Source organism: Acomys russatus, chromosome X (assembly GCF_903995435.1).
Source record: "Acomys russatus chromosome X, mAcoRus1.1, whole genome shotgun sequence".
Lineage (NCBI taxonomy): Eukaryota > Metazoa > Chordata > Mammalia > Rodentia > Muridae > Acomys > Acomys russatus.
The window spans coordinates 38,265,639-38,289,633 of NC_067169.1; the positions used below are offsets into that span (position 1 = coordinate 38,265,639).

Consider the following 23,995-nt stretch of genomic DNA (forward strand, 5'->3'; position numbering starts at 1 on the left):
TATGTGTCCATGTGTCATTTACTCGTTGTGGTACCTTGAACAACTTACTGAACTTTTCTGTACTTTAGTCTTTCCTCTAAAAGATAATAGAATTTTCCACAATCTTAGTTTTTTTTGTGTGTGAGTGTATAAGTCACAATAATAAGTATAATGATAAGTCATAGGAACAGAATTTTTTCTATAGTGCCCTATATATTCTAGTTCATGGTGTAATTGCAATTATTACTATGATGATAATACATGGGCTTGGGAATCTAATTATCTGTGTGTCCATCATACCATTTAATCTCTATAGTTGCCAGTACTTTCATCTCCAACATAGTTGCTATAATGCTGAGTGAAATGATTCACATGGTTTTTAGAATAGCATTTGACTTACAATAAAAATGCAGGAATGGATATCAGAGTAGTGTATATTACCTCTACAAAGGACCTTTATACCCCCAACTGTAAAACTGGTTTAGCCATAAAATTGGAGACTCATTTTTTTCTTTCCAATTTCATAGGATACAGATTGTATACTTCTGAGACTAGAAAGAAAACTAGGTTTGAAAGTATTTGGTCTTCAAAGTTTTAATAATGAAAAAAAGGATAAACCAGATTATTCTGCCACCAACAGTCCATTTAAGAGTGTGATTGAAAGTCCAGTTAAAGAATTGCTAGATCTTTAATAAAAAACAAGTTTCAAATTCCAGACCCCTTGAGATCATATAATTTAATTCTTGCATGACGGATAATCTTGAAATATCTGTATGGTAGATTGTTATCTGTGATATTGACTAAAGCAAGACCATACAGTTAAGTGATTCTATGCCTCTATATGTCTATTGACCACATGGTACTTCAATACTCTTAAAATCTTATCATTTTCATCCTTAAAATATTTTTTCATTTAAAGCACAAATAACTAAAGTAATGAGTGTCCAAAGGCAAACAATGTTCACATTTGTTCTATTCATACACTCTTGGATTGCATTTCAATTTTCTTGTAAAAGGCTGAGTGCTATATTTGTGTTTCAGAATGTAGTACAAGATTTGTGACAGCTACATGCAAATTTATGACTAGGGTCAAAAGACTACAAATGGTATAAAAAACTCTTAACTATCAATGCTATGTAGGCCAGGCATAGTGGTAAAGATATTTAATCCCAGTACTTAAAAGGTAGATGTAGGCAGATCTCTGTGAATTCAAGGCCAGTCTAGTGTATATTGTGATTTTCCATACAGCTAGAGCTACATACTGAGACTGTCTCTTAAATAAAAATATACAAATAGACAAATAATCAATGCTATGTATACTTGGCAATGTAACTCAGTGCTTATCCGGTATGTTATAGGATCTGGGTTATAGCCACAGCACTACAAAGAAATCTTTTATTCTGTTATATTATTTATTGTTTATTTATTTATTTGTAAAGCATGAAAAAATATTAATGGCTTAATTTCCACACAAGGACTTGATTGTAAATACGTAGAAATATATGAAAGGAGACAGTAAGCTATACCAAAAATGAGTACAGTCATTATTGGGTTAATATGTTAACATCTTTCAGCTACAATTCTTATTTTTAAAATGAAACAGATCAGTTTGTCTAAAGCTACATCCAGTTCATTTCTATGATCCTGTATCTGAATATTAGGAAGAGATACATGTGACAAAATTTAATTTAGAACTCATGATGATGTCTCTTCTATTCATATCATAATACAGATATGGCTAGTTGAAATAACATTAATTCTTTCATAACTCTAAACCATTTACCCAGAGGTCATATAGACATACCCTTCTCATATTAAAAAATTTAATCAGTGTTTGGCTCATGCATTTGTTATATACAGAAAATTTCATGTTTCTATTCTTTTGAGTAACCTTAAAAATATGCTTAAGAGATATTTCTAGCAGAAAGCGGTTGAGCTCAAGCCTTTTGTTTACACATAATTGAGTCAAGCCAATTACATAATTTATTTATTTTTACTGTAATTCTAACCATTCTGCTACATAATCTTATCCAGTTATAAATGTGAGTCATTATTCAGAAAGGGAACACGGTAAATAAAGAAAACCATATCTGTATTAATTAAACTTCATGGTTGTAGCCTCCCTGACATTTCTAGGAGACACAATCTCTGCTGGTTATTGCCAGAATATGTGTGCCACCCTTGTACCCTTAGGGATGTCATGCCATGCCTGTCATTGTTGTGGTTCACAGGTGCTGTAGCCGAGTAGCACTGTTGGTCGCTTCCTTTCTTTGGAAGTTTGCATGACAACTTTGGTACAATGAAATCTTTTCCTGGGGGTGTTGGGGGTGGCAGAGGTTTTCAGGTCAGTTACAGATCAAATCTTCTGAGTCTTATGTTCTCTCTGTTTCCCCTTATCCCCCTCCCCTGCTTCTCAGAGAAAAAGAGCCCCCCCATCCACCCCAGCACATCAAGTTGCATCAGGTCTGAGCACATCCTCTTCCCTTGTCACCTGGCAAGGCAGCCCTGCCAAGGGAAAATGATTAGGAAGCAGGCAACAGAGTCCACTTCAGAGTCAGCCCTCATTCTCCTTACTAGGAAGCCCACATAAGGACTGAGCTGCCCATCTGTTAAATCTGTTCAGGCGGCCTCTGTCCAATCCATGCATGGTCCTTGATTGGATCTTCAGTCTCCACAGAACACCCTGGGCCCAAGTTAATTGCCTCTGTTGGTCTTCTTGGGGAGCTCTATCCCCTCTAAGTCCTTCTATCTTTCCCCCTCCATTCTTCCACAAGACTCCCTACACTCCAGCCAATATTTGACTGTGGATCTCTGCATCTGTTTGCATCAGCTGCTTGTTGGAGCTACTCAGAGGACAGCTATGCTAGGCTCCCATCTGCAAGCTTAGCAGAGTATTAATAATGTCAAGGGTTGGCTGTCTCCCATGAATGGGTCTCAGGTTGGGGCAGGCATTGGTTGGACATTTCCCCAATCTCTGCTTTATTTGTGTCCCTGCACATCTTGTAGGCAGGGTAAGTTTTGGGTCGAAGTTATTGTGGGTAGATTGGTGTTCCCCTCCCTCCACGAGGAGTCCTGTCTAGTCAGAAGATGGCCTCTTCAGTCTCCATGACCCCTGCAGTTAGGAGTCTTAGCTAGAATCATCACCCTCATATCCTGCCAGGAGGTTAACCTCTTGTGGGTCTCCAGCTTCTCACAGAGAAGCCCTCACCCAAGATTTCTCGTCTCTCTGCAAGCCCTCTGTCCACCCACCTCCACTCTCACCATGACTGATGTCAACCCCCATTACTCTTCATACTCTCTCACTCTCTCTCTCTTACCCTGTTCCCTTTCTTTCACCACTTCTGCTTTCTATTCTATTTCCTCTTCTGGGTGAAATGTAAGCATTTCCCTAGGATCCTCCTTGTTACTTATCTTCTTTGGGACTGTGAATTGTAATATGTTTATCCTGTACTATATGGCTAAAATCTGCTAGGTGAGTACAAACCATGTATGTCTTTCTGGGTTTAGGTTTCCACTACTCAGGATGATCTGTTCCAGTTCTGTCCATTTGCCTGCAAATTTCATGATTTCCTTGTTAGTATTCCAATGTATAAGTGTATCACAGTTTTTCTTTATCCATTCTTCAGTTGCTGGACATCTGGATTGGTTCCAGTTTCTGGCTATTATGAGTAAAGCTTCTATGAACATAGTTGAGCAAATGGAGGACAGGAATTTTCAAAGAGAGCAAGACAGGGTTTAATTGAAGTGATTGAAGGGAGGAAAGTGTGAAATGATATAACTATATTAAATTTTCAATAAATAACATATTAAAATAAAATAAAATTATAGTACATATTGAAAACCTAGATATTTATGTCAAACAAATTCATTCATTTATGGAATGAATGACTCAGTTATAATATGAATATTCCACATTTAGAAGAATGTATGTAAAACTAAGGTATTAGACTGCTTCTGTGCTTAGAAGCTTGTACTCACCATCATGACTGCAGCTTAGGTGGACAAAAAAATGAATTTAGCCAGTTATGGTGGTGTATCTGTTGACATATATCACATTAACAACCAGGTACAAATCCACAATTCTTTTTTCCAAGGCAAAGAAAAGTTGAAAACACAGCTGAAGTAGTAAAAAAGCAGATATAAAAGAGTGAAAATAAGGAGCTGGAGACATGACTCAGAGGTTACGAGTACAGTCAGCTCTTCCAGAGGTCCTGAGTTCAATTCCCAAAACCACATGGTGGCTCACAACCATCTATAATGTGATCTGATGCCTTCTTCTGGCCTGCAGGTGTACTACAGGGCACTGTATAAATAATAAATAAATAAATAAATCTTTTTTAAAGAGTGAAAATAAAAACAGTCCTAAATATGGGAAAAATAATGGAAGAAAAGGAATAGAGTTACAAGCCATCAGACTTTACCTTCCTGTATTAGTTAGACTATCCTGGGTTTAGTTACATGACAAATTCATTTTGCTTCAGGAAAAACACCATAGTTATATTTTAGCTGTTTCAGTAAAAATGGTTGAAGCATATAAGCAAGATAGGTGTGACAATCAATAGCAAAGTAAGATATAATTTACCTGTGCATAGAAATGGTGAATAAAATGACTTCCTATTTTACTTGAAACCCCTAAATAAAAGTATGAGACACTGGCTTACTTGTAGATTTTCTGTTGGAATAAAATCCTGTTTTATCCCTCTCTGTGTGCATTGGTATGGATGTTGCTACTTGGACCTTTCTCAGAGTGTGTACAGTGCTGCTTTATGACATGTTCTCCGACACTGTCTCACAACCCATGTATCATTGTGATTATGTACTGAAAGCAGATATTATGACTATTCACTTTCATAAGTAAGCAAACCAAGGCCTAGAAACATGGCACAACCACAATCACACCAAGTATAAATTGTCACAAAGTCTGAATTACGTCTTTAGAATTGTCCAGTCCTATCTACTCTCTTTAAAGTCCCATTAAACTTGGGATTAAGCAAGTCATACTTTAAATCTATTTTGGAGAATACAAGTGTAAAATGCTTAATTTTTTTTACAAACTTATCTTCTTTTTAAAATGTTTCTGGGGTACATTAACTTTGAAATCTTCCTTTAACAAGCCAATGGATTAATAAGCCCAGTTCAGTGTACCATTAAAAATGACACTTCTTTCAAATATAAAAGTTTAAAGTATTCTATTCCTTCTTGCCTTTACAACTTAACAACTACATTAAAATCTACTAAAAGTTATTTTAATAAGTCAGCTCTTAAAGTATAACCAATCTTAATAGTTAGTCAAGTACAAAGGAATATCAAAAATCAAAAGAAAGTTAAAGCAAGAATCCCTCTCCATTTTGAAGTGATGCACATGCATTGAGTGAAATGGTCATTTTCTTTATTCATCATGGAAGGGAATGATCTACCATCTTTCTAAACTCATGAATAAACCTTTATATGGCACCAGAAAGATGAAAATACAGTCTAACATAAAGAATAGGTTTTTTATCAACCATAAGTAATTGTAGGATGCAAAAACATCTTAAATTGAATATTATGAAAGCATTTCTTGATACAAAATGCTTTCAATATGTTAAAGAACCATGCTATTAATGAGTTACATTTTTAAAGGTTTGCTCATGTTCTTCTGATATCATGCATACATGTAGTCATTTTCTGTCCCAACATTCTACACACTCAAACCCTGCATATCTGTGTCTGCTCTCATTCTTTCCTGTCATTGAATTAGCTCTGGGTGAGCATTTATTGTGCAGTCATTGTAATAAGCCTATGTGGTCCATGGACTACTGACCAAAAATCCCTTTCATACACAATCTATTTTAAATGTTCTTATAGATATATGTTCTGTTATTACTCTCAGAGTAGTCCATGGTCTCTAAACATCTTCTTACCGTAAACATGCAGGAGTACTTGCATAGATTTATTTTGTAAGTGAAACTAAACAAACCATTTACATTTCAAACATGAAGACCAGGATAGAGAAATAGTTCAGTGGATGTTTGCTGTTTGAATTTGATGACATGAGTTTAGAACCTACAGTTTATGTAAAAGCCAGACACAATGGCAATTATCTGAAATTCCATCACTCCTAAGATAAGATAAGAGGTGGAAACAAGAACATTCTCAGAAGCTTGTAGACCAACTAGTCTGGCATACCCAGTGGAAAAAAATAGAGACCCTGTATAAAACAAGGTTAAAATAATCATGTCTGACATCCAAAACTGTTCTCGAATATCTATATGTGTGTCATGTCACTCATGCACCTACATGGACACCCAAAAACATGTACATATGCAAATATTTCTCTCTCTCTCTCTCTCTCTCTCTCTCTCTCTCTCTCTCTCTCTCTCTCTCTCTCTCTCTCTCTCAAAGAAGACATCTGTAAATCTTTATTCATGCTATATGAAGAATGGCATCTAATAGTAATTCATAGGGGCTCTTTATTCAACAAGAATCATTGTCTATGCCTAGACATTCAAGTTTCTGCCAGTCTCAGAGCTATTCCCATATTGTGGGATTAGCAATATAAGTTATCTGCTTGTTATGCAGTTTAAATTCTTCACATCCTGATTGTAGCTCTCTCCCTCATTCTCTTCTGATCCCCCCTCTTTCCCTCATCCCCTCTCCCTCCCTCCCTTAGTACTCAAACAGGGGAGCCCTTTTCCTCTAATATCTGACCTCAGCCTATCAAGTCTTACCTGTACTAGCTGTAACCTCTTCCTCTGTAGCCTGGCAAGGCCATCTTGCCAGGTGGAAGTGATCTAAGTTCAGTGGCCAGAGTGCATGCCTGAAGTTGTCCTTACTCTCCAGACATGGGATCCACAAAGAAACTGTGCTACTACATCGAAACAGTGGGTCTAGGTACACATATACATGGTCCTTGGTTGATATTTTTGACTCTGTTTTGTAGTGTAGTTGTCCTTTATTATGTGGCTAATGTCCAATTATGAGGAGTATATACCATGTGTGTCTTTCTGGGTCTGGGTTACCTCACCAAGATGATCTTTTCCAGTTCCATCCATTTGCCTGCAACATAATTAGCTGCTGTATAGATTTATATTTAATACTGTCTAATGTTGTCCAATACAACATGAAGCTATTAGGACCTTGACTTTATCCAGTCCAATTAGAGACATGTTCCAATGTAATATACATTGAGTATTCCAGGACTTAGAACAAAAAATGTAAAATTTACAAATTATGTTTTGTACTATTTACATGTTGGACTGAGAAAAATTTACATGTTTAGCTAATAAAATTGTGCTATTATGAAGTATTCTCCCATTTATTCTTTAAAATTATTCAAACTTGTGTAGGTTTTGAAGATGAGTTGAGTCTGCCTGTCACTTCAAATGAAACAACATACAGTGTTGTTATTTTTGACTTTTAAATATGATTATATGAACATTTAATATTGGATATATGGCACTCACTCCCTTTGCATCAGAAAGCACTGAAAATCTTTTTCCCAAACTTATGTAGAGATTTTAGAGCAAAATTTGCACTCCAGAATTCTCAGTAAGCCAGGCTCAATCACCAATCCCATACCAACCAAAGACATAAGAAATAGTGGAAAACAGAAAGAAGTATTTTTCAATGTGACTACATTGAGAAGAGCATCAAATATAAGGTAAACATTGACCCTCAGTCCATCTTCTGGGCACTGACAGGAGTTTTACATTCAAATAGAGAACAAGAAGTATGAACAATTAAACCAGTCTGGATAAGGTGTGGTTCGATCCATAATTGTCTCTTCTCTGGTCCTAGCAAATGATCTTAAAAAGCCCTTATTGCAATGGCAAGGTCCTGAGGGAATAGGTGGCATGAAAATATAATTACATCTGTTTCAGAATGCATCCTCAACCTTATGGGTCCTGTGAGGTTATGCTGTTCTGGGAATCCAAGGTGACTCAGTTGGAAAGGTTAATTAAAATAACCTATGTGGTGGTTTGAATTAGAAACATCCTGCATAAACTCAGCCATTTGAACACTTGTTCCCCAATTGGTAGCTGTTTAGAGAGGTTATAGAGAAGTTTACCCTTGCTAAAAGAAGTATGCCACTGGCTTTGAGAGTTTATAGCCTTGCTCCACCTTCAGTTCACTGACTCTGTTTTGTGTTAGTGGTTGAAGACACAAATCTTCTTGCTCCAGACACCAGCTGCTGTGCCCTATCCCCCATTATAGACTCTTCATAGACACAAGTGAACTCTTCCTTCTATAAGTTTCCTGGTCCATGGTGTTATATCACAGCAACAGAAAAGTAATTAATAAAACCTATCTTTGTGCTTTGAACCAAAGAAAACAAAAAGACAAAAAGGAAAGCACTGATGCCAGGGTTTCATTCATGATTTGTAATCCTAAGTGAGGAGTCAAATGTTTCCCTGAAAAACAGCTGCCAGTTTGTTTCACTAGCAGAGCTCAAAATTGTCTGTAGAAGTGACTGGAACATCACGACCACCAACACCACCCTGTAAACACAATAAAAGAGTCGGTCACTTATTCTCAATGAAAAGACGATCAGTAATACTTATGGCATGTGATGATCCTGCTGTCTTTGAGAATGTTTGTGAAAGATTTACATGGTTAAATTAAAGAAACTGGAAGCTATACTTCTACCCCAACTAATTGAAGCAATATGTACGAAGAATAACTCTAATACATTCTAAATTATGGTTTGCTCTTCTAAGAAGATTTTTACTGAGTAGGCAAGCCTGGTGCTCCTATTGACAGTTTTCAAACAGCTGTAGGTAAAAGAAATGAAAAGAACAAAGAAGAAGGAAGAATGTGTTTGTTTTTGAAAAGGTTAGGTCAGGAAGGATTTGTTGATATTAGGAGCAGAATGACCCATGAAAAAAAGGACAATTAAGTTCCAGGAAAACATCTTTTCAGTAAAGCGAGAACAATCCTTTATGCTTGACCTCAGCTCTTTTAAAGAAAAAAAAAAAAAAAAAAAAAAAAAAGGAAAGAATTGAACAAGGTGCTTTAAAGAGCTAAAGAAGGGTGTAAATTTGGATGTTCAGCAAAGTGACACGCTGAGGTCAAGGTGCATGGTCAAGCTTCAGAACATTTGTTTTCTAATGCTTTTACAAGTACTATGCTTTATTCAAGAAGAATGTTGTTGAAATTGGTCAGGTAACCTGAAAGTAACATGGTACATATGCTTCAAAATCTGTCCTACATGTAAGAAGACTTAATTTTCAACATCATTCTCTCTATTTTTTAAAGACCTTGGGGTGTTAAAGACTGTAGAGCCAGAAATGAATGATGTAGTATGAAGTGTGACAAAAATTAAATTATATGAAGTACAGAATTGGCAGGGGGGGGGGAGCCACCAGCAATCCTGTAATCTTTATGGAGCTGAAAAGAATGAAAGGCATGTTGTTATTTTTTTTTTTCAAAAATTTTATAATGTGAACCTGAGTCATTATGGAGTGCTAGTTAGGATACTTAGTGACTTAGATATCTATGAATACTATTTATTGCCTAGTTTATTTTAATCAAGATTTAATTTTTGCTGATTTTAAAAAGAGTATAAACAGTTATGCTATTATTCCAACTGAAATATATCTCTATTAAATATGCTTATACTGCAAATTTTTTTCTTATACAATCTTGTTTTACTTTCCTGATATCTTAAATTTTTAAAAGTTTTATATACATGTGTGTGTGTGCGTATGTGTGTGTGTGCTTCTTTTGAGTATATAAATTTTCCATAGTCTTCTTATCTGTCTTTGTTCAATAGCTGATGTTTGCCCTTGACTTTAATTTGTCAGTGCTTTATTCTTTGTGTCCTTCTTTCTGCAGTCTGACCTTCTCTGCCCTGGAGTTTGACCCCAGCTGCCCTTTCTTCTGCATTTGTTTGCCCTGGTTGTTTTCCTCATTGCTTTTCCCATTCCCACTGCCCTGCTATGTGTGAAACACTCCACCAGCAGCTGCTCCCAGTTCCCATGCTACGTCATGCCCAACATTCAAAGAGCTGCTGTTCTCACATTTCCACCAGCAAAACACCCCCACCTCCGCCTCCACTGCACATTCCTGGGGAAAGGAAAAAGGGGCCTTTTTCAGGCTAAATGAATAGCTGCATGTTAAAGGCAACTCTGTTGGGAGGATAGAGAGAAGCTTACAATATTCAGAAGTGCTATTTTAGAAGAAAAATACCACAAAGTGGATTTCAAATTACTGTAGTTTTTACTACTACTTTTTATTTCTATAAATTCTACGATGTCTTTACAATAATGATTTTATGGCATAAATCATCCTATTGCTTAATGTATCAGTTTAATAAAGTACCAATAAAAGCAGATTAATAGTAAAAAATGAATTAGAAAGTAGTTATTATATTACAAATGAAGCCTTTACAGTCATACTTATTTGACCAATAAAATTTCACATTATAAGTTTGAGAAAAGTTGTTTCTCTTATTATGGATTATTGAGATTAGTAATGAGCACATAACAAGTACTTACTACATGCCACTGTCTGTTCTGAGCACCTTTACCTGTACTAGCTTCTTTATGTCTCACAATAAGTCTACAATGTGGATAAAAATCTGATCCTGATTTGTCAGATGAGAAAAATAAAGTAACTTGCCTAACCTGGAAAGTGGAAGAGCCAGGATCTGAATCTGGGGAATCTGACTGGTGACCTTTCAGAACTAGTAACAATACCACCCAGCTGGGAAGGTTATGGGCGGACAAGGCAATACTTCTCCTTAATTTATAATGCAAACTTATAGTCATTACCTTGTGAAGAATCTGTATCACAAACAGAAGAGCAGCTAGGGAGGTGGATCAGTGCTAAAAAGTTTTCCTAGCATATACAACATTCTAGGTTCCGGTTTAGGGACTGAAGTGGAAGGGGAGAAAGTTAAAGCCATAGTACTGTTATATGAATCTCAGTCCACAATCTTGGAAATAATCTGTTTAACCCAGAGCCTAAATCAGTCACAGATTTAAAAGCATAGCCACTGTCTGTAGGCCCATCTGAAATTTATGATCCTGCTCTTCCTTAAATGAGTAGCCCTTCATTCACCGACTCAGTCAATACATTTTATCTGCTATTTTCTCTTTGCAAAAGTGTATATAAGCATAGCGATTTTAAAAATTCCCTCATAGAGGTTAAACTTTGGTGGAAAAGCAGAAATCAATTCTTTTAATCCCTCCTATAATCACTATAAATAATAATGAGTTCATTGAAAAAATTGGGGGACAGTACTAGAACATACAGTAAGGATGAGAGCAAGAGAACTAGGGAGACAGGGGGACAGGGAAAGATGGATGGGGCAGGAGAGAGAGGGAGAGAGGAAGGGGGAAGGAGAGAGTGACAGAGACAGAGACAGAGAGATTGATTGATTGTGGGAAACAGGTGATCATAAAGCCTTCACAAAAACCAGCCATCAAACCAGGGCCTAAAGAATAAAGAAAAGCTAACTTTGTGTCTTATCTATTCATCTGCAACTTGTATTTCATATGGCCTGAAGCACAGGACTAACAGACTAAATAGAGTAGAATAATTCCTGTATGTAAATTTAATAATCATTTGAAGTAATGAACTGCAGGGCTAATGTATAATTAAGTCACATCCAAGGAGGATTTTCTTTCATTATCACAGATAGCATTCTGTTTGCTTTCTTCGCTGCATTTATGAAAATCTATTGTCTATGCATTTGTTTTCTTGTTCAACAAAAGTCAACCTTCCCAAGCTGAATATATGCTCCATGCAGGCAGAAGCCCACATGATTAGGTCTATTGATAGTAAACATTTTTAATATAATAGGGGTAAAAATATTCAATGAAGTGTAAATGCATTAAACTAAATAAAAATTCTGAGACAATGAGATCAGCAGGTAAAGATATCTACTTCCAGGTTTGATATCCTGACATCCTTACTTCAGCGCCTGAGACCCACATGGTTGACCCAACTTGTTCCATGAGCTCCACACACAAGCATGTACACACACACACATACACACATACACACACACACACACACACACGTATGTATGTATAATAAAAATGCCATTGAGCACTGTAAAACTAAATAGAAAGGTATATTATAGGGGAAATTAGGAATAAAATTATGTTTAGAAAACTTCATGCTGACATCTAGATCTATGGATTAATTTTCTTATCAGCACTAAAATAAGTGTAAAAACCTCTTTAAAACCACACAACTATTTAAAAATGACACATTTATCCTTTGCTGTTTTTTAAACACTGTCCACTGTTGTCCTAGAAATGTATTAACATTAATGTGTGGGCTAAAAAGTACATGGAATATATTTTGTTAACATCATGGAAATTTACATTTCTAGCTTCCCCTGTTGCTTGTTATAATAGTATTCTAGAAGTATAGTTAATAAATACACAGTGAGAGTCTACAGCTTGATAGTCTGATGTATGTATGGGTCCAAGAATCCATCACCATCACCAAATTCAAATGAGGGAATATATTCTTTACCCCAAGTTTCCTTATGGCCACAGTAATACTTCCTTCTTTACTACCCGTCATGGCCTCCAGTAAACTTCTAATCAGTTTTCTTGCATTGTAAATTAATGTGCACATCCTAGTTTCACGTGAATGAGACATCAACATACACTTTGGATTTTTCTTTCAGCCAGCATAATTAATCATGAATTCCACTCAGCATGTTCCATATATCAATAGTAATTGCTTTGCTTTTGAACACCAAGTAGTAGTCCCTTGTGTGGGCTTCACACGTGTTACTTTTCTCTAGTACTGTTTAGTAGAATGTGGAGTTGTTCCTAGATTCAGACTTGTCCTAGTTACTTTTTGCTCTGTTGTGACAAAATACATTTAAAAAGCCACATTAAGAAATGAAGAGTTATTTTGACTTACAGTCTGACATGGAGAGCATGGCAACAGGAGCATGAGGTGACAGTTCACTTTCAGGAAACAGAGATGAATCTTCATGCTAAGTTAGTGCTCCATTTTCCTTTATTCAGTTTGGGACCAAAGTCCATGAGATCATGAAACTTATATTCAAAATTGATCTTCTTTCCTCAGTTTCCCGTGGAATAACTCTGATAGGCACAGTCAGAATGTAGGTGAACCCAAATGCAGAGAAGTTAACAATGAAGATTACCCATCACAGGACTTTTATATATAAGATTGAAGTGGGCATTCGTGGGTGGTTTGTTATTAACAAATACTTCATTGTTCTTATATAAATGCTTTGGAGATGAACTGCAGAAAAATATAAGACAGATATATATTGTAACTTAGGAAACCATAAAACTGTTTTCCAAAAGAAAGTTATGTGATAGCTTGCTACAGTTCCTATTCTTCTGCATCATACCTCAAAATTTAACATGGCCAGTCTTTTGAATTGTAACCATTGTTGTACCGCACACCATAAGCATTCACACACTCACACATGCATGCATGCACACAAACATGGTATACTTGCATGCAAGCATGCATACAATCACTCATCCTAGAAAGGAAGCTCACAATAGACAAAAGCAGTGATTGCCAATACCCAAATTGCTGAACCCATAAGTTTTTTTTATTAGGATTAGTAATAGAACTATGGGTGAGTTACTTAGAAAATTGGGGATAACTCAAAATCAGCTTCATCACTAGAAAGCACACATGAGCATGCACTCAATAAAACTGCAATCCTTGAACTCTCTTAAGCAGCTTGTGTGCAGCCCCACATATCTTTCTGGGGTTTGAAAGGTCACAGTGCCCACCTCCAGTGTTTATTCCCTTTTTGTAGCACAAGTAGAAGCCCTCAACAATCTTTCAAACTTCTATTCTTCCCAAAAAGGAGGACAGTTTAAGTTATTTGTTTACCACCTGAATCCACTGAGCCTCCTCCTCTTCCTTCCTGGGGCAAATGTTACAATACAGAGAAAAATGCCATAGAACAATTATTTTTTGGGTTTTAAGTGGTATCTTATTGTGGTTTAAACAGGCACTTCTTCCATGATGGATTAGACATTGCCCCTCCACTTTTTTAAGACTGTAGTGCTATAAAATTTCTACCTTTCTATCTCTAAACATTTTATGTCTTTATAATTTAATGTTCATATATTATAGGCAACAGATAATTAAAGATTGTTTTTAGAATCTCATCTGACAATCTTTTAATTGGATATATTTACACAATTTATATTTTCATTTTTATTGATATTGTTAGATGTAAATCTCTCTTCCATCAAGCTGTATGTTTTCTCTTTATCCCATCTGTTCTTTGTTTACTCATGCATCCTTTTCTGACTTTTAAATAAATGAAGTACATTCTGTGAATGCATGCATTTTACACCTTCTGCTGAAATATTAGTGCTAGCTGTTTGTTTTGCTGTTTTATTCTTGCTTTAAGGATTAGAATATACATCTTTAACTTGTCATCCTGCATCTTTGAGTAATGTTGAAGCTCTGTTTTAGTGAAAGCTGGCTGTTTTGTCATTTATGTGGTTGCTTTAAGCTTTATAGCATACATCTTTGGCTTATCACCATGTGTCTTCAAGCAATATTAAACCTCTTTACACAAAGTATAAGAATCTTACACTACATTTCCATTTCACTCTTCCCATAGTATGTTCTATTGATTGTTAGGTTTCAAGTTTTCAGGATCAGATTAGCGTTCATTCTAGATATAATAATTCTGGTGCCTGAGAAAGATCTCTGCTTGTCTATCCAATGCCACATTAATCAAGAACTTTCTAACGTGAGTGGTGGCAAATGGCTATTCCTTTCTATTTCTTATGTATGCTGAATACTTTTAACCTTGATTTCTACAAGATTCAGTAGTTTCTCCATCAATCTACTAATCAACCCTCATCTAAACACTTGGAAAACTCGATAAATAGCCCCTCTCTCTTCTCTCTCTCTCTCTCTCTCTCTCTCTCTCTCTCTCTCTCTCTCTCTCTCTCTCTCTCTCTCTCTCCCCTTCTCTCCCTCTCTCTCTCTCTCCCTCCCCCCTCCTTCCTTCCCTCCCTCCTTCCCTCCATCTGTCCCTTCCCCCATCTCTCTCTGTGTCATTGGCTTAGTCTTTCTGAACTATCACTTCTGTGTCCTTTGCTCATATATTCTGCCAGATTCCTGCTGAATTTTTCTTTCTTCTGCTGTGGCCTAGAAACTCTTATACTAATAAGGCAAAAAATGTAGGGCTCACATTGTGACATATACCATCTCTTAGGGTGACTTCCCTTGGATCTTGCCCATTGCCCTACAATCTATATTTATACATGTTTTATCTAGACTTTGATGATTTTGGAATCTAGGGTAAATTGGTCCAAGAATTTTGGAGGAAAATAGGTAATTGGGCCTAATGTACAGTCTTTCAAACACAGAGTATATGTTACTCTCTTGTCAGCCTAACACAATTTATTTTTCTTTAATAGTAGTGGTGATTACCTTCTGTTGAGTCCATCATATGTTTTGCCAAGTAACATTTAGAATCTTGCCTTTTCAGTCAAGCTAGATAAGCTTCAGGCCATAGTGTATACAGAAAAACATCTGGTAAAGGCCTACAGCTAAATCTCTGGAGCAAATCACTCCAAGTGTAAGTTAGCCAACAGTTCAGATCATGAGTCTGTTTTTAAAAGAACTGAATCAATGAATGTTTCACTACTTTAAAGTATCTATTTGGAATTAATAGTTCAATTTTTAATAAATATTGTATCATTCTTACATATATACTTCAGTGATAATTCTTTTAAATTTTCTCTTCAGGTGGCTAAGGAGATAGTTGAGTGGTTAAGAATACTTGCTGTTACAAAAAAAAAGACCTGAGTTTGAATCCCGAGCACCCATGTAAAAAGCCAGAAATGACTATTCATGCCTGTAGACTCAGCACTGGGAGACAGAGACAAGTAGATCCTGAGATCTCACTGGCCAGCCAGCCTAGAAAAAGTAACAAGCTTCAAGTTTAGTAAGAGAATCTATCTCAAAGAAATGAAGTGGATAGTGATAGAGGGAGGTCTTGAATGTCTTGCCTAGCCTCAGCAGGCATCTCGCAAGTACATATATCCACACACTCACAGGCAACAGCACACACAAACATCTACATACATCCATGCTCACATATACAGTTCTGTTTATTTAAATTTCAAAAGACATCCTTTAATGATCAATGTATTGCCACACCTGTTCCATTTTAGGAAAGACTGCCTATTACCTCATATACATTCAGAAAATTTTAATTCTGAGTTTATAAATCCAACTCTTGGCTTTATGAAGATACCACATGGTATGTTCTGGTTCATGTAACTAATTAATAATATAACCAGGACTAAAAATGCACTCTCTTTCTTCTCACATGCCTTTCAGTTTTATTCTAAAAGGGCATTCATCATTCTAAGTGTTCCAAAGTCTTAAGACATTTTTTAAATGGAATTACTTATCCACATCCTACCTGTCTTGCAAGGTCCATATGAAACAGTGTGAAAAGGTCAGTGAAAGAACCTCGGAAACTATTAAAGGCTATTAAAATGTTAAATTTTATTATTAGAACTGAAGTTCATCTCAGTTAAACCTTTCTAAACTTTTCCACTTTTCTGAACTTGGATATGCATCATCTTTTCTAATATGTTTGTTCTTCCATTTTAAGAATTTAATTCTTTCTATCCTGCTGGCTTACAAAGAATTCTGTGTTTTTTATCCCTCTACTCAATTGCTATTTTATAATAGTATATATCTACTGGGGTCTCACTAAATATATACTGAATAAAATTGCATCAAATTCCATTCTAGACATATGGACTAAGAAAAAAACACTCTGATCTTAAAACTGCAAAGGTAATTTTAAAGGTTATCTGTGGTTTTCTCTGGTATTTTATATTAACAATGAATGTGTTTTAATCTGTATTATGTTCAATTGATATATCTACTCTACCTCCATTTGTTAGAATTGGACAGGCTTTCAAGTTGATATAATAATTTTTCAACAGCTGTCTTTGGTGACAGAATAAAAAATAGCAGAACATAGTTCGAATTCCCTGCTAAATACAACACACACACACACACACACACACACACACACACACACGAGAGAGAGAGAGAGAGAGAGAGAGAGACAGAGACAGAGACAGAGACAGAGACAGAGAGAGACAGAGAGACAGAGACAGAGACAGAGACAGGAAGAGAAATAGAACAAGAGAGAGATACAGAGAAAGACACACACACACACACACACACACACACACACACACACTGACCCACAGACAAATTTAGAATTGTGGCTTTTTATTTGTTTACTATCTGCTCACCTTAAAGTTGCTAAATATAAAATTTTGTTTTCATTAGTAAATATCAACAACCCTTTGTTGTTTTTTCTTTTGTTACTCAGAAAACTGAAGTATGGGTAAGATGCAATGTGTGGCACTTGGGAAATACCAAAATATTTTCAGTTGCTTCAGATAAGTCAGAGTTGCCAATTCATAAGTTTAGCCTTCTCGTCAGACATTTAAATGTCAGGTATCATGATAGGGGCTTTTTTTGTCATTCAGAATTCTAATGTGAGACTTTCTGAAAGTCCTTCATTGATCATTCATCTCAATTTATATCAGTGCCATACATAAAATACTCTCCTACCAAAGTTACCCTTTCCTGTCATGAATCCTACCTGCTTTATACTTACTGAGCAAACTAACTTTATTCCTGTTCATCTCTGTGAATAATATGGGGCCCTTTTGACTCTGGTTGGACTGGATGCTTACTAAAGCTCCATATCCAGCCTTTTTCTGCTCCTACACCAAAAGATTTCTCTATTGGCCATCAGGATTCCTCTCAGGGAAAGTAGTTTTCCTTTTTATTCTGCTCCATTTATTTATTTAATCACTTTATATATGGAGATCCCGACCCCCTCTCTCCTTTCCTCCCAGTCTCACCCCCACCCTCTCCTCCCATTCCCTATCTTTTTCCTCTCAGAGAAAGGGAGGCCCCAATTAGTACCAATCCACCCTGGTACCTCAAGTCAGGGCAGAACTAAGAACATTCCTTCCCACTAGGGAGTAACAAAGCAGCCCAGCTAGGGGAAAGTGGCCCAGTGGTAGGTTGTAGGGTCAAAGACAGCCACAACTCTATTGTTAGGGGACCCACATGATGACCAGCCTGCACATCTGCTACATATGTATAGGCGGTCTAGGTTCTGTCCATGGTTGTCTTTGGTTGGTGTCTTTGGTTGGTGGTTCTGTCTCTGTGAACCCCTATGGGCCCAGGGGCTAGATTACTCTGTAGGTCTTCGTGTAGTGTCCAGAAGGAGTGGGAGACGTTCTGGATTTTTTTTCGTTTTGCCAGTCTTCCTGCACACACACACACACACACACACACACACACACACACACACACACACACACACACACACTTCTCTCTCACTGCCAAATACAATATAAGTAAGAATCCACTCTCCTTGACATGACTATGTGCTTACTAAAAGATATGTTCCCAAGGAAGTAACTCTTGACAGCAAAACACTTTTTCTTGGTGTGCTAGATAAGTTTATGTCAACTTAGCAAAAGCTAACATCTGAGAGAAAGGACCCTCAATTAAGAAAATGCCTTCATAAGATCAGGCTGTATGAAAGCCTGTAGGACATTTCCTTAATTAGTAATCAATGGAAGAGGACCCAACATATTGTGGGTGCTACCCTGAGCTTATGATTTTGAGTACTATAAAAATCAGGCTGAGCAAGCCAGTAAACAGCATCCCTCCATGGCCTATGCATCATCTCCTGTCTTCACATTCCTGCCTGGTTTGAGTTCCTGCCTTGGCTCCCTTTAATGATGAACTACAATGCAGAAATATAAGACAAATAAATACTTTTCTCCCCAAGTTGCTTCAATCATGGTCGTTTATCATAGGAATAGTAACCCAAACTAAGACACTTGGTGCTGTTTCTCTCATGTTCAAGGATTAGATATATGTATCATGTGCAATCTCAGGTAATAAGATACAAAAGGCTGATAGAGATTCTGAGAACAGTTTTTTTTTCAGAGACAGAACTAAATCAGACATTGTTCCCCTGGGCATGACACCTACTCCTCCCTTATTGCTATTTCTCTCAACAGATATGTGACTATGCCAATGATAGTTCTAAATAATCCCATAGAAATTGAATACTCTTTAAATAGCAAACTACACCAAATCGCTATTCCAAATTATTCAAATGGAATTCCTCCTTATTTTGTTTCAGTAGTTCTTCTACAAAAGTACCACAACAACCAGATGAACATGATGGCACCATGCCTGTAATTCCAGTACTACTGGAGATAGAAGCAGGAAAATCATAGTTTGAAGCCAACATTGGCTACTTAGTGAATTCTAGGGTAGCCTGAACTATATATGAAGACACTGTCTCAAAACATAATTGCTTAATGTATACCCTTCCCATACTATGTCTAGGATGGCAATCCATAACAAATTAAAGGTAGCAGAACTAAACTGATCATTTAAGTCCACCAGGGCTACATGAGATGGAGTCTTGTAGTTTCTGCCTTAATTTATTTCCTCCTTTTCCTCCTCCTCCCTCTTCTTCATTTTTATTATTTATTTTTGAAGCTACACATAATTACATCATTTCTTCCTTCTTTTTTCTCCTACCAAATCCTCCCATATACACCACCTAGTTCTCTTTCAAATTCATGTTTTCTTTTTCATTCATTATAGTTATATGAATATAAGTATATTATATACATATAAATTCTGAAGTATAGTCTTCTCATCTGTATAATGTTACTTGTATGAATGTATTCAAAACTGATCATTTGATATCAGATAACTATGTTCTTCCCTATAGCCCAGAAATAGTCTTGCTGACTATTTTTATTACTGATTACATGTATGACTTCACTAGCCCTGGGTACTTGGTTAGGTTTCTAGTACCATGTATTATTTCCCTTAAGTTGAGTGGATCTTAAGTCCAGTTAGAGAACCATTGATTACTACCAAGATATGTGTGCCATCACTGCACCCTTAGGGCTATCCTGCAATGATGATCATGTCTGTAGTTTATAGGCATCATAGCTAAATAGGATTGTTGGTAGCTTTCCTCTCTTGGAAGATTGAAGGTTTCCTTCTGGTACCATGAGAGCTAGTGCTCAAGGAGAAGACTATTCAAGTCAGTCCCTGCTTAGGAGCCTCTGCACCCTACATCTGAAATACATGTTGTCTTCAGCAATAGGTCATTATCTTCCACCTATAGGTAGCAAAAAGAACAATGGAATAGCATGTAATGTTTTGAGATTCTCATGGACAATTCTGACCAACAATTTAAAAGAGGATTTCTCATGACTAGTGTTGGGTGTATTGTTAGACAGTCTCTGGTTCTTTGTGGTTATAGGGAGTGTGGGGAGCATAGTCAGTCCGGATAAGAAATTTTTATTTCATCTATAATTGTTTTATTATCTTTTTGTGATGAGTATTTTACCTTCATAGATGTCTGTGCATGAGTGGTGCCACAGAGGCCAGAAGAGAGCATTGGGTCACTTACAACTGAAATTACTAATGGCTGTGAGCCACCATGTTTATGCTGAGAATCAAATCCCATTCCTGTGGAAGAACAGCCAGTGTTCTAAGCCACTGAGCCATCTCTATAGGCCCTCACTTACTTTCTTGAAAGACTTAGTCCAGAAGAAACAAGCTCTCATTTTATGTTCTCATTTGGAAAGCTACTAGCCTGCACTCCCAGCATACTCAGATAATCAAGTTAATCCCTTTTCATGTCTCTGATGGAGTTGAAGACCAGGTAGCTTAGTTTTACAATGAAGCTTAGTTGTTTAGGGGTTAAGATGTTTTTAGGTCTAGATAGGTGTTTTAAGTTGATAATGACAAGATGTGATGGAAATTGATTTGCATTAAGAATTTTAGACTCACCAAGATAGAAAAGAAGTTCTCTTCAAGGTTGCCAAATGCAAATAGCCAAAACACTAAGAATATAACATTTATATAATTCCTGATTGTGTCATGGTTCTTCTTGCTATAGGTAGTTTATTGTTTTTATGTGTAATAATATAAATGTATATGTAAAAATTAAAAAATATTTAATAAGCAAAAAAAAACAAAAACAAAAACAAAAACAAAAAACCCAGAATTTGAGTACTAAATAGTTGCTGCTGTGGGAGGAAGGCTAGCCTGGCCATGTTGAGACACTGTGTGAAAAAACAGGGATGCCTGGGCAGACCTCAGCTGTCTGATTTTAGACGTGCCAGCCACCCCATGGGAGGTGTCAGTTGTAAGCATATTAGTTATGTTTGCATGATTGTAGCCAAATAGATGACACATAAATCTTAAGGAGGCTCATGGTTTCAGTTGTTTCAATCCCTGGGCATTTGGGCTCTATTTCTGTGCCTGCGATAAGGTGGAACACCTTGATGGAGGAAGAAGATAATTGATTTAAGGCAAAGGGAAATTATAAAGGGGGAGTACCTGTATGATTCAGGGCAATATCCAGCTCCTATGGACATATCCTCAGTGACCTATTTTCTGCATGTAAGCCCCATTTTTCACCTTTTACCAACTCCCAATAATGCTTTCATATTATGAATCTATCAAAAGATTAATCTATCCATCAAATTGGAGCGCTCATCATCTAATCATCTCTGGAAATAGTTCAAGACCACACACAGAGTTAGGCCTTACTAATCTCCTAGATGTTTCTCAATCTAGTCAAACTGATAAGATTAACTGTCCACAGCAGATGAGAAAAATCTAGGACATCCACTCCAATTAAAATATGACATCACTCCAGCTTCAGCTTTTATCTAACCTCAAAACCAAGCAATAAAACATCGACCTGAGCATATTTCACCCACAGGGTACTCCAATAGTGACAAAATTTCACTTGAATGAATATATTTTAATTTTATTAAGCAACAAAAGGAGATTATACTTTTATTTTATTTTTCTGTTATTTTAACTTATTTTATTTTTGATTTATCCTACATTAGCATCTGATGTGCTTTTTTTAAAAGTATGTTTCTCATTGTTAGAAAATGAGCTCTATGGGATCAAATAAGTTGTTTGTGTTAATTCAATGCACCTAAGGGCAGTTTGAACTGTCTTTAGCATAAAAATATTTTTGTGGATGTATGAGTGAATGATGCAGCACCTTCAGTTGCCATTCCACACATGCTTTGTGGAATTATGTAAGAATAGTAGAGTAGAAAGATGGAAAGAAATGCAGTCCTAGTGATAGAATTGTGCTTCTGAATTACCTGGCTCTGAAGTAACCTCACCTCTATACAATTTGATTATTTAAGCCATTTCAAATTGAGATTATATTACCTACCAAGGAGAAACCACTATGAATATCTGGTGCATGTACCAATAGATCAGTGTTTCTCAACCTGTGATATGACCCCTTTTGGGGAGGTTGTCAAAAGACTCTTTCACAGGGGTCATTTAAGACCATCAGAAAACCCAGACATTTATATTAGAATTCATAACATTACTCATTAGAAATATTACCCAACTGTCTAAGTTACTTTTCCATCACTGCAACCAAAATACTAGAGAAGGGGAGGATTTGTTTTGGCTTATGGTTTTATAGATGTCAGTCCATCACGAAAAACAAAGCATGGGATGCATCTTAGTTCATGCCATTGAAGACCAAGAAACAGGAAGGTTCCTACCACCTTCCACCAGCTAGAAAACAAGCCTCAAAAGCATAATACTGTGGATGACACTTCAGATTCAAACTATAATGTCATCTCCATCATCTCACAAGTTGGCTACATTTATCTAAGTCTCAATCATAAACTGAGCAAAACATTTGCACCACAGCAAAAACATTCTTCATTAGTTTCCTACTTCAAATATATATATAAAATCTGAAAATAAGGAAAAACGTTGAGGTAATACTTGAATAATGCTTCTACCCGAAAATCATTTTTGTTTTTGGTTTTTTTTTTTTTTTTTTTTTTTTTTTTTTGGTTTTTCGAGACAAGGTTTCTCTGTGTAGCCTTGGCCATCCTGGACTCACTTTGTAGACCAGGCTGGCCTCAAACTCACAGCGATCTGTCTGCCTCTGCCTCCTGAGTGCTGGGATTAAAGGCGTGCGCCACTACGCCCGGCCCGAAAATCATTTTTGATTCAGTATTTTCTCGGTAGGTGCAATGTGCTAAACATTGTACTTGACAGCAGAGACAAAGGTGTTTATGACAGGCGTTTTTCAAAAATGAGTGATACAAACCTGGGCATAGTGGTGATGATGCAGATACTAGACTCATGTGGCTCCAAGCCCAGCCTAACCAACATATGGAGGCAGTGTCTCAAAAAAGGAAAAGATAAATGGAGAGATGAATTATAATATATTGTATACAGTACCAGAAGGAATGCACTAAAGATATAAGTCATTCAAACACTATTACAATTTATAGAAAGGTTAACACTCCTGGTCAGGGATGACATTTGAGCTAAGATTTAAGCGATAAGTACAGTTGCTGAAAAAGAGGGAAAGAAATTGATTTCTAGAAAAAAAGAAAGGAAATAAACCAAAAGCTAAGGATCTTTGAAGCTCTTCCATGACCCGGAGTAGTTAGAAACCTGGGATAAGAAAGATTGGGAGAGAAATGCAAATCAAAACGACACTGAGATTCCATCTTACATTCATCAGAATGGCTAAGATCAAAAACTCGAGTGACACCACATGTTGGCGAGGATGTGGAGAGAGAGGAATACTCCTTCATTGCTGGTAGGAATGCAAACTAGTACAACCACTTTGGAAAGCTATCTGGTGCTATCTCAGAAAAATGGGAATAGGGCTTCCTCAAGGCCCAGCTATCCCATGCCTTGGAATATACCCAGAAGATGCCCTACCACATAACAGGGACATATGCTCAACCAAGTTCATAGCTGCTTTATTTATAAAAGCCAGAACATGGAAACAGCCTAAGTGTCCCTCAGTAGAAGAATGGATAAAGAAACTGTGGTACATTTACACTATGGAATACTACTCAGCTATTAAAAACAAGGAATTCTCGAAATTTGTGGACAAATAGATGGAGCTAGAAATGATCATGAGTGAGTTAACCCAAAA

General features: G+C 36.6%; 1 protein-coding gene across 12 annotated transcripts in view; it reads left to right on the plus strand.

Annotated features, from left to right (window-relative positions):
- The window catches only part of Dmd (dystrophin), a 2,465,896-nt gene that overhangs the window by 2,105,006 nt on the left and 336,895 nt on the right, over window positions 1-23,995 (plus strand). The window lies entirely within an intron of this gene.